Here is a 12,240-nt window from a genome sequence, read left to right on the forward strand (position 1 = left end):
TTCTGTTTGGAGAAGTTTCTTTTTTGTGGATGGTGGGCCAAGCCAGCTGAGAAAGGAAGACAAAATAGGATCCAATTTCATTAGTTTTATTGTGTATATATTTTTCGTAACATTTTTGAATGGATTTGTGTCCAAAATATGGTCTATCATTTTAACCCTTTAACACCGGACATGTCGGCGGCGACACGTTTACGCATATCATCTCTGAAGCCTCGTCCCGCTGTAATTACATCACCCGCGTGCTGCCAGTTGGTCTCATTTGAAAGTGCGGAAGTTGATGTCCACGCCCGTTTTTACTTGAAGTCAATCGACCAAGTAAAACGGGAGATAATGCCATTTGAGTTTTACAGTTTTATTGCGCTTATAAATAAACATTAAAAAGCTGCATGGATCATGTGTCTATGTCCATATTTCCATCATTTCTTGTCCTTTTTCAAAACGGAAAGCACCACAAAAAACTACATATCCCAGGACCCAATGTGAGGTCACGAAGGACGGACGTAATGTGAACATTTTTAATAAATTGCCGAGCGAGGCGCCACCTAAGGAGAGGGAGGTGAGGTAGCCAGCGACGGCCGGTTGGATTGAGCGAGTGACTTTGTATTGTGCAGAATTCATCAAAAATTAAATTAAGCGCAAGCTAATGCTTTATTTCATCAACTCGACGAGGATGGGCCAGAGTTGTTGTTGTTTTCTTCGGATGAGTCGGCCAGCGAGAAGAGCGGCGGACTGACAGCAGTGCGCAAATGGCGCAAGAGTGGGCTGTGTGACGTAGTGTATGACGAAGCCCTTTGTATTGTTCAAGGAGAAACAGTGGCATGCCTGAAAAAATTTAACAACTAGTTTATGGTAAATATTTTTGATAACTTTTTTCAATGTTATATGTTAACTTTTTTCAGTGTTATATTTTATCACCCCCCCATCAATCTTTTCAATTTTGATATAGATGTGTGTGTTCGAGAAGATTGATTGTATGTATATACTTTTTATAAATGAATGGGTGCAATACCTAACCTCACAAAGAGAGATCCTCCAAACAACTTTTGCGTAAGATGATTATATATATACACACAGTATACCCCTCCCCCCACTGTTTTGCACTGTTGGTCTATTGTGTATATCACGTTTTGACCATAGTATGTATAAAGGACAAAAAAACGCCTCTGACTATACCTGCTGTTTGTGTTCAATAGTCAAATATGAAACTTTTGAGTCTTATTTTTTTCTGTTGGATGTTTATCCTAACAAGTTGAAGAAATATTATTAAGCCTCAAAACGGTTCGTTGAGCGTGTTTGGTTGTCAATAGGACATCAATATTACAAATTTTGACAAAAAACTTGGGATTTTTTTGTCTTTTTGGGTCCAAAATGTTTATAATAATTGGCCAGTGAAGAAAACAACAGTTTGGACATGATGGTTATGGTACCCTGGAAAAAGGGACCCAACAAAGCTGTTGTGAACTATTTTTCTTTGAAATATAAAGGCAACATCCAAGGCATGCAAATTCGGACAAAATAGGCCCAGGTGTTAAAGGTTTAAAGTCACCTGATCTAGTATTTCATAGCACCGTTTAAAGAAACAAGCACAAAGTACAAGATACTTTACTGTGTGCAAATGTTCTTTCTCTGCATATTTTCATTTTTGGTCTCAGGGCTGATTATTATTCCTAGTTAGCCAGTAGAGGGCATGCATGTTCTTTGGGTCTGATTATCATGTCCCTGGGCCTGTGAGACGTTTGGGGAGCGACCCAGGCAGTTGTAGTTCATTTGTATGGCGGACCAAAGCTGCCAGAATTGCTAGTAAATAAAATAAATGAATAAGTAAAAGTGAAAATAAAAACGACTATTGATACAAAACATAAGATTAATAGATTATGTAATATTTTCCATATTTGTATTTAAAGTCAAAATATGAATACAAAAATAAAGATTTTCAAAAATATATGTACAAAAATAAATGAGGAAAGAAATATAAAAATAAAAATAACGGAGAACATCGCCAGTGTAGGAATTAAACTCCTTCGTAACTGGAGGACTCCCTGTACTTATTTTACGTGACACTGGTCAATAACAAACTGAAAGGACCGGTGCTAAACAAAGCACCAACACCAGCTCCGTCGAAACAACGACCTAAGGTAGCGATCAAAATAAGTCCCGCAACACAGCGAGGCCAAAATCAAGAAGTAGAATCTGGCACATATTCACCCCTGGCTCCTCCCAAGTTGCAGTATTTCATTGGTATGAGTTCTTCCTTGAAACTATGCGCCCACATTTAGGTAATGGTTGCTACTAGGGCAAATCAGTTCTGGCTATTTATAACATCTTGACATTGAGAATGTAGGTTGATCTAGTCACTCAGTATGAGGCCAAAGAGGTGAGTGTCTGTGACAAAAAAATGAAATATACAGTGTTGTGAAAAGTACTTGCCCCCAATTTTTTTTCTTCATATTTTTTACACATTAAGGTTTCGGTTCATCATACCAATTGTAATATCACTCAGACACAACCCAACGAAATACAAAATGTAGTTTCTAATTAATAATTTTATTTACTGGGGGGTGACTAACCCATGTGAAATTTTACTCCCTTGCTTGTTATGTGTTTTGTAGACAAGCAGTAGTATTTTATAGTCTATCCTTTGACTCACTGGAAGCCAGTGTTTCATAACCGGTGTAATATGGTGCAGTTTCCTTGCGTTTGTAAGGAATCTGGCAGCAACATTCTGTACTACCTGCAGCTTCCTGTCTGATTTTTTCTTTATTAAGACCTGTAAATATACCGTTGCAATAGTCCAATCTAGTAAAAAAATGAATGCATGGATACGTTTTTCCACTTCTTATTTAGAGAAAAGCACCTTAATTCAGCACAAGAAAATCCGCCGTAGGTCCGTCTTGCGGAAAAACAATGAAATTGCGACCGTGTCATAAATAGCCGTATTTCGAGCATGTCGTCATATCTCGACACAAATGACGAGTCAAATTTTACGTCTGATGTAGAAAGGATCGTACGTCGATGCAACCGTATGTCGAGGTACCACTGTACTCTAAACGACTATAATAATGTTGGGACACTGAAATGAAGAGTTGTGTGTCATCTGCATAGGTGTGCTAGGAGATGTCGTACTATTCCATGATCCAAGTTAGAGGAAGTATATCGACGTTAAATCAAAGTTGTCCGAAAATGGTCCCTTGAGGAACCACACAAGTGAATTGGGTTTGTTCCGACTCATGGTTTCCGACTGACACGAAGAAATCCTTATCATGTGAATAAGATTTGATGTATATTCTTTTATGATGCTTCCTCACATTCTATGCAACGAGAATTATAGATGGTAGACAAGTGCGGAGGGGGGCAGCCTCCGACCGTTTGTGCTGTTCTGATTACCCTCTGCAGTCTACTGTCTTTTTCTTTGCATCTTGACTGCCACAGCATAGGTCTCCAGCAGGGTGGTGTTGAGTTGCTCCTTCCTGACCACTCTCAGGAAGTGTAGCTTTTGTTCTCCCTTCATAACCAGTGCAGTGGTGTTGATTGCCCAGGAGAGGTCAGCAGAGATTTGGACCTTAAGGAATTTGAAGGACTCCACTTGGGTCACGCTTTGGCATACATGGGAGAGTTCCCAGGCGAAAATCACTGCTGCCAAAAAACACAATCAAGGCTAGTCTCAGATTTGCCTATACACATTTTGATGATCCTCAAATCTTTGAAAAACTTTCTATAGACTGACGAGTTAAAAGTGAAGTTTTTGGAAGGTGGGCAGCTATTAAATCTGGTGTAAAAATGGCACAGCATTTGATAAAAAGATCATTATTATGTAAAGAGTTGAGCATGGTGCCGGCAGTGTGATGATGTGGGACTGCTTTGCTCCCTCAGGACCAGGAAACTTGTGAGTGAACAATGAATTCTGCGGCCTCCCAGAAAATGCTGAAGGAGAATGTCCTGCCATCAAACCCAAGTGGTCTGGTATCATGCAGCAGAACAAACATCCAAAATACACCAGCTAGTCCACCTCTGAATGGCTGGAGAAAAAAAAATGGGGAGTGAGCAAGTCAAAGTCTAGATTTAAATCTAATTGAGATGCTGTGGTGTGAGTTTAAATAGGCAGTTCATGCAAGAAAACGTTCCAATATGGCAGATTTGAAACAATTCTGCAAAGAATGTTGGACTAAAATTATTACACAGAAATGTGTAAAAACTTACCAATTATCGCAACCTGTTATTAGTTTTTAAGTCTCAATGTCACTTTTTATTTATTTTATTTTTTTTTTTTTTACAAATTAAATGATTGAATCTTGTGAAAGAGTATTTAAAAAATCCATTATCAAGACTTGCAGATACATAACTATTGAAATTGTAAAACAAAAATAATTGTTGTAATGGCTTGCCTCTTCATAGTAGTTGACAACATGTTGTCCAGGACGCCATGCACACGGGACTGTTTGGGCCAGGTGCCTGTGAAGCGGACAACTGAATTGGCAAATCAGGTGGATCAGCCATGACCACAGCCGGTGAAACAGAGGATCAGCAAGGTGATCGCGCTTCCTAGTTGGGGTGAGTATACTGCCCCTTAAATCTACAATGGGGCAAATAAGTATTTAGTCAACCACTAAATTGTGCAAGTTCTCCCACTTGAAAATATTAGAGAGGCCTGTAATTTTCAACATGGGTAAACCTCAACCATGAGAGACAGAATGTGGAAAAAAACCCAGAAAATCACATTGTTTGATTTTTAAAGAATTTATTTGCAAATCATGGTGGAAAATAAGTATTTGGGCTATACCAAAAGTTCATCTCAATACTTTGTTATGTACCCTTTGTTGGCAATAACAGAGGCCAAACGTTTTCTGTAACTCTTCACAAACTTTTCACACACTGTTGGTGGTATTTTGGCCCATTCTTCCATGCAGATCTCTTCTAGAGCAGTGATGTTTTGGGGCTGTCGTTGGCCAACACGGACTTTCAACTCCCTCCTCACCCCGTGGCGTCAAAATGTTAACAAGAACGGTGAGGAAAAAATCTCAGAACCACACTGGGCCACCTAGTGAATGACCTACAGAGAGCTGGGGCCATAGTAACAAAGTCTACTATCATTAACACAATGCGCCGCCAGGGACTGAAATACTGCACTGCCAGATGTGTCCCCCTGCTGAGGCCAGTACACTCCAGGCCCGTCTGCGGTTTGCTAGAAAGCATTTGGATGATCCAGGAGAGGACTGGGAGAATGTGTTATGGTCAGATGAAACCAAAATAGAACTTTTTGGTAGAAACACAGGTTCTCGTGTTTGGAGGAGAAAGAATACTGAATTGCATCCGAAGAACAGCATACCCACTTTGAAGCATGGGGGTGGAAACATCATGCTTTGGGGCTGTTTTTTTGCAAAGGGACCAGGACGACTGATCTGTGTAAAGGAAAGAATGAATGGGGCCGTGTATCGAGAGATTTTGAGTGAAAATCTCCTTTCAGCATGACAATGATCCCAAACGCACAGCCAGGGCAACAAAGGAGTGGCTTCTTAAGTAACTCCCTACTTGCAGCTTGTCCGAAAAGTTCTCTAAAAGGTCTTCAGCTAGTCCAGAACGCAGCAAGACTTTTAACAGGAACTAATAGAAGAGAGCACATCACCCCTGTGCTCCAGGCCCTTCACTGGCTTCCAGTCCAGTTTAGAATTAAATTTAAAATCCTCCTTTTTACATATAAGAGCATAAATGGTTTGGGGCCATCTTATCTCACCGATGCTATGGTTCCATACCGCCCCAACAGAACACTCCTTTCTCAGAATGCAGGTCTAGTGGTAGTTCCCAGGGTTTCTAAAAGTACAGTAGGCGCTAGAGCCTTTAGCTACCAAGCTTCTGTTCTATGGAATCAGCTTCCAGCTAGTATTAAAGAAGCCGACACAGTCTGTGCATTTAAGATTAGACTAAAAACGTTCCTATTTGACAAAGCTTATGGTCAGGCTAGTTGAAATCGGACAAGACTCACAGTTCAGTCTAAGCTGCACTAGAAGCTATAATGCTGGGGGAAGTACAGCCACTGCGTCCTATCTCCTTTTTCTCACTCAACCTACCACTTGTCATACTTTATCTCTCTTTTCTAATTTTAATATCTAGTTGACTAGTCTCTTCATCACTAGTCACCCGGTGTCCCCTTTCCCCCCTCCCCTCTGGGGAGAGGCTATTTTTACAGCCGCAGGCTCCTGACTATCCAGACCCCTGGCTGGATGGACGTCCTCGTTGACCCCCCCCCCCCCGCCCCCCCTCTCATCTGGCTAGATGGACCTCCTCCTGTTCCCTCACTCTATTGCATTTCTATTGCATTTCAAGGTCCTGGAGTGGCCTAGCCAGGGCCGGCCCAGGCCATTTGGGGGCCCTAAGCAAAATAATGCAAAGGGGCCCATATTTTTGGCCCACCATTTCGTCACAGTGTACTGTGAAACCCATACATGCAATCCAACCCATACGTCCATATTTTATATTAATCAGATTTTGTTGCACTACATACTTCAAACTTCTCACCCCAAATGATTGTCAGTACTTACAGTAGATAGCGCCAAACCTTTTTCTAAAAGAGGAAAGAAAGAAGTTAAGGAAGAACTTTTATTTTTTAAAGCTTATAATCAAGTATCAAAACTCACAAAAGTCAAATAAAGCAAACTGTAGTAAACAAAACAAAACAAAAAAGTAACAATTGCCAGATTGGGGGCCCCCAAGGGGTCAGGGGCCCTAAGCAGCTGCATAGTCTGCGTATAGGCTGGGCCGGCCCTGGGCCTAGCCAATCTCAAGATCTCAACCCCATAGAAAATCTGTGGAGGGAGTTGAAAGTCTGTGTTGCCCAACGACAGCCCCAAAACATCACTGCTCTAGATGAGATCTGCATGGAGGAATGGGCCAAAATACAAGCAAAAGTGTGTGAAAAGCTTGTGAAGAGTTACAGAAAATGTTTGGCCTCCGTCATTGCCAACAAAGGGTACATAAGAAAGTATTGAGATGAACTTTTGGTATTGACCAAATACTTATTTTCCACCATGATTTTTAAATAAATTCTTTAAAAATCAAACAATGTGATTTTCTGTTTTTTTCACATTCTGTCTTTCATGGTTGAGGTTTACCCATGTTGACAATTACAGGCCTCTCTAATATTTTCAAATGGGAGAACTTGCACAATTAGTGGTTGACTAAATACTTATTTGCCCCACTGTAATTCAAGGAGCAATGAATGGAGCCATGCATGGAGAAAATCGGGATATGACCTGCGGCCCTCCAGCAGGATGATGCCGATGGCGCGGCTGGACCTTTCAGCAGGATAACCATCCATAGCACGGCAAAGTGACTTTTAAATGGTTTCAAAAAAGGAAAATGGATTTGTTGGAATGACCCAATTGAACATTTGTGGAAAGTACTAAAGAAAAGGGTTCAAACCCAAAGATACTCAAAATTTAAAGACGATATGTCAGAAAGAGTTGGCCAAAAGCTCGTCTGAGCATTTCGGACTATTAGTTAAAACATACTAGAAACTTCTGGAAGCTGTCATTGCAACCAGAGACTTCTCCACTAAGTATTAAATGAGTATGTTTAATACTTTTTTCCTGTTTTATTGCAGTTAATTCCATATAACCATTATTTATGGACTCAAATGTTTTGATTTCTTTTTATTTGTGGATTATTTGAGTTAATACCAATGTCTGGTAGAAATTTCATTTATATTTCATCTTTTGAAGTAAATCAGAAAACGACGCGTTCAATATGTATTTTCCCCATTGTATACGCATGTACAGTGGTAAGAAAAAGTTTGGGTATCCCTTATAATTGTTAATATTATCCTTTATAAATCATCAGTTGTATGGATCAGCAAAATTATCGAAATATAAGAAACAATAATATTTAAGAAGTGAAAACAGTTTATAGGAGTCCTAGAATGTGCTCTAATTTGGGCCCACTCTTAATTTGAATACCTTTAGCATTAGTTATAGAAACCCTTTTCCGTCAATGTCATCAATGCGATAAAAAATGAAAAATCGGCAATAATATGAGTGGATATGAAGATCAGGTGGTTCATGTAGCATTTTTATAGTTTTTGACCGTTTCAAACAATATCAACATGCCTAGCTGTAGTGTCTTCAGGTCTATGAATCGGACAGGAAAGGGTTTAAAATTGTTCTCGATCCCAATAGGAAACAGGCCTTTTCTGAAACGGCAAGTTATCTCATTCACTGCCAAGACGTACTCATGTTTTTGGGAACACTTATGTTCGCTACGAAAGATGTATATGATGTTCAACAAAAGAACGAAAACGAGTAAACATATTTTGCGATGAAAGATGGGAGAGCACATAGAAAACAATTTTCTGTGACACTTGAAAGAGTCAAAATCATTACAAATTGCCGATAGAGATGAGGATGTCTTGTGAAAAATGCCTGGGACTCCAGGAGTGAATGAGTTATAAGGATCGCGAAAATGCTTTCCATCTGATAAGGTTAGTTTTTGATAGTAATTTTGGCAATCTTACACTTAGTGGCCGCCAACATGAACACTTATACATGTTGACAGTTATGGTTGCTGTTTACTAACATTGAAGGGCTCTACACATGTTGTTTGCTAAGCTTATTGACCCTTGACCTACATACACAGGTGAAGCCAATCATGAGTAGAGATAGATAAGGTAGCATTTGTCAGGTGTTTTGTCCTCTTTGCAAATATGTTGGATTTTAACAATGCAAAGAAAATGCCGCACTCGTTTTTTAAATTTAGCTAAGTGTCATTCTCTACTACATACTGATATTGTGTTTGTATTACAACATATTGGCTGCCGTGCCAGTTTTACTAAGCTTCAGAGCTACTAGCGTACAGTAGGCTAGTAGTTTAATTTGCTCAGATTAGTTGAAATAGTTCAAGTGGGTCTCAAAATTATGTGGTCACGATCCGTGATGCTGAACTGCTTTGAATTTTTGTGGATTTATGATTAGGGGCCATGTAGCATACAGTTTTGATTGTTATTTTGGTTCATTATTCATGTCCATTGAAGGACTTCAAAATGACATATATTGCTTTCTGTTGTGATAAAGTTTGTTAGCCACCAGAGATGGGTTGTGTAGCCCAAAATTGTACTCAAGAGTAGTATTCCAAAAATGTACTCAAGTACAAGTAAAAACGTATTTGTTGAAAAGGATACTCAAGTAATGAGTAAAATTGTGAGTACCTACTTACAGTGTCTGATTTAAAAAAAAAAAGTTTTTTTTTTCTCAGCACTTTAGCTATATAGCCTATACTGTTATTATTATTATACTGTACTATAGTCCAGTGGTCCCCAACCATTTTTGCACCACAGACTGGTGTAATATGGACCTTTTTTTTCACGGAACGGCAATGTGTAGCAGAAAATTACAGTAAACATAAAATATGACAGAGCTAAAAACGAACATTTAGTGCAGGGAAAATGTAACTCACCATATGCTGGATTAATCCTTTTTAACAGCGGCGTCTCCTAAAAGTTGACGGCAAATATCCTTGGTCGCATGCATAATGAGTTCTTCTCCAATTGTAAAAGGTTTCTTGTCTTTAGCAATACGGTTTGCCACAAGGTGTAATGCTATCAGTGCAATTGCTTTTGTCTCGTTTGCTAGCTTTTAGCTACATATTATACAAAACAAAATTGGTTGTAGGCTCCTCTTCTGGCTCAGCAGGTGGCCTTTCCCCCGTAAAAAAAGCAATCGAAAGATGCCGCCGCCCGCAGCACACAACAGGTAACGCTACTGTTTCCGTTGACTGACGCTGGGCTGCTATTGATGTGCAAAACACCCCAGTAATGGCGGCCCAACCGCTAGAGGGTGACGTACGCAAATCTCTACTCCAATTAGTACAGAGGCAAAGGCCAGATTGCGATCGTTAACAAATTATTTATTATTTATCTGCAGCCCCGTAGCAAATGCGACACGGACTGATACCGGTCCCTGGCCCGATGGTTGGGGATCCCTGCTGAGTTGCTGAGCCTATTACATGACCATATTATGCCAGAAAGATGACACAAAAATAGTCGAATTTAAAACAGAACACTATGACCCATACCTGTCCAAAGAGCATGAGTGCCCTCTAGTGGAGAAAAAATATTGTTACCTCTGAATGGTACAATGGAGTCACGTGTTTATTGTTGCGACATCTCATTAGCGAAACAGGTAGCGCTACTGTCGCGATCTCTGGCAAAAATAAAGTCAATATGTAGAATAAAGACGAAAAACTGTAATGACTCTAATGTAGCACATAGTATCGAAGTAAGAGTGTTTCTTCCAAAATCTGCTCATGTAAAACTCGAATGTATTGTGTGGTAAAACTACTCTATCAAGTACATTTTTCTCAAAAAGTTAGTCAAGGAAATGTAAAGGAGGAAACGTAGCGCCCCCAATAGCAGACCAACATTGAATAAACGTTGATTTTCTGTCAAAATCATCTGTATGGTTGACATTGAAATTTTCGACAATAAACAATATGGAATGAACATTGCAAATACTGATGAAACCTGACAGTGACGTTGAAAAAACATTGTTCCATGGTGTGTCAGGCGATGGTTGGCTAAACATTGTTTTATGAAATATTTGTTGACAAATACTTCATTTTTGATTGACCAGAAAATATTATGGTAAAGTCATCGAATTATGGATGAGCGGAAGTTATGGTCAAAAAATGGTTGTGTTCGTGGTTGACCAGGAAGACAGCGTATCACATCAAATGAACTCCACTGAAAACACGTTATTTAATGATAGCCATATTTAAAGGAAAGCCTGCAATGATGTCTTATATTAAAATGAACCGTGTTTGTCATCAAAGTGATATATAAAACGATTTGCCTGACAAAAGGTGACAAAGTTGCCAAAATAGTAAGAAACGGTGCATTTGCTGTGATTGGCATACAAGCGAAGACCTACTTAGCCTGGATGTTAGCTACAGTGCTGGCCAAAAGTATTGGCACCCCTGCAATTCTGTCAGATAATGCTCAAATTCTTTCAGAAAATGATTGCAATTGAAAATGCTTTGGTAGTAATATCTTCATTTATTATGCTTGCAATGAAAAAACACAAAAGGCAATGAAAAAAATAAATCATAATCATTTTACACAAAACTCCAAAAATGGGCCAGACAAAAGTATTGGCACCCTCAGCCTAATACTTGGTAGCACAACCTTTAGACAAAATAACTGCAAACAACCGCTTCCAGTATCCATCATTGAGTTTCTTACAATGCTCTGCTGGAATTTTAGACCATTCTTCTTTGGCCAACTGCTCCAGGTATCTACGATTTGAAGAGTGCCTTCTCCAAACTGCCATTTTCAGATCTCTCCACAGGTTGTTTATGGGATTCAAGTCTGGACTCATTGGTGGCCACTTTAGAAGTCTCCAGTGCTTTCTCTCAAACAATTTTCTAGTGATTTTTTAAAAGTGTGTTTTGGGTCATTGTCCTGCTAGAAGACCCATGACCTCTGAGGGAGACCCAGCTTTCTCACACCGGGCCCTACATTATGCTGCAAAATTTGTTGGTAGTCTTCAGACTTCATAATGTCATGCACACGGTTAAGCAGTCCAGTGCAAGCTGCAAAGCAACCCCAAAACATCAGGGAACCTCCGCCATGTTTGACTGCGGGGACCGTGTTCTTTTCTTTTAAGTCCTTGTTATTTTCCCCTGTAAACTCTATGTTGATGCCTTTTCCCAAGAAGCTATATTTTTGTCTCATCTGACCAGAGAACATTCTTCCAAATCTTTTTTGGCTTTCGCAGGTAAGTTTTGGCAAACTCCAGTCTGACTTTTTTATGTCTCTGGGTCAGAAGTGGGGTCTTCCTGGTCAGAGGAGTCCCTATCATTCAGACGTTGAGGGATAGTACGGGTTGACACTGTTGTACCCTCGGACTGCGGGACAACTTGAACTTGTTTGAATGTTAGTCGAGGTTCTTTATCCACCATCCGCACAATCTTTCGTTGAAATGTCTCGTCAAATTTTCTTTTCCGTCCACATGTAGGGAGATTAGCCACAGTGCCATGGCCTTTACACTTATTTATCATACTGCGCATGGTAGACACAGGAACATTTGGAGACTGACATGTAGCCTTGAGATTGCCCATGCTTCCTCACAATTTTGCTTCTCAAGTCCTCAGAAAGTTCTTTAGTCTTCTTTATTTTCTCCATGCTCAATGTGGTACACACAAGGACACAGGACAGAGGTTGAGTCAACTTTAATCCATTTTAACTGGCTGCAAGTGTGA

The sequence above is a fragment of the Corythoichthys intestinalis genome, chromosome 15 (genome assembly GCF_030265065.1).
Source record: "Corythoichthys intestinalis isolate RoL2023-P3 chromosome 15, ASM3026506v1, whole genome shotgun sequence".
Lineage (NCBI taxonomy): Eukaryota > Metazoa > Chordata > Actinopteri > Syngnathiformes > Syngnathidae > Corythoichthys > Corythoichthys intestinalis.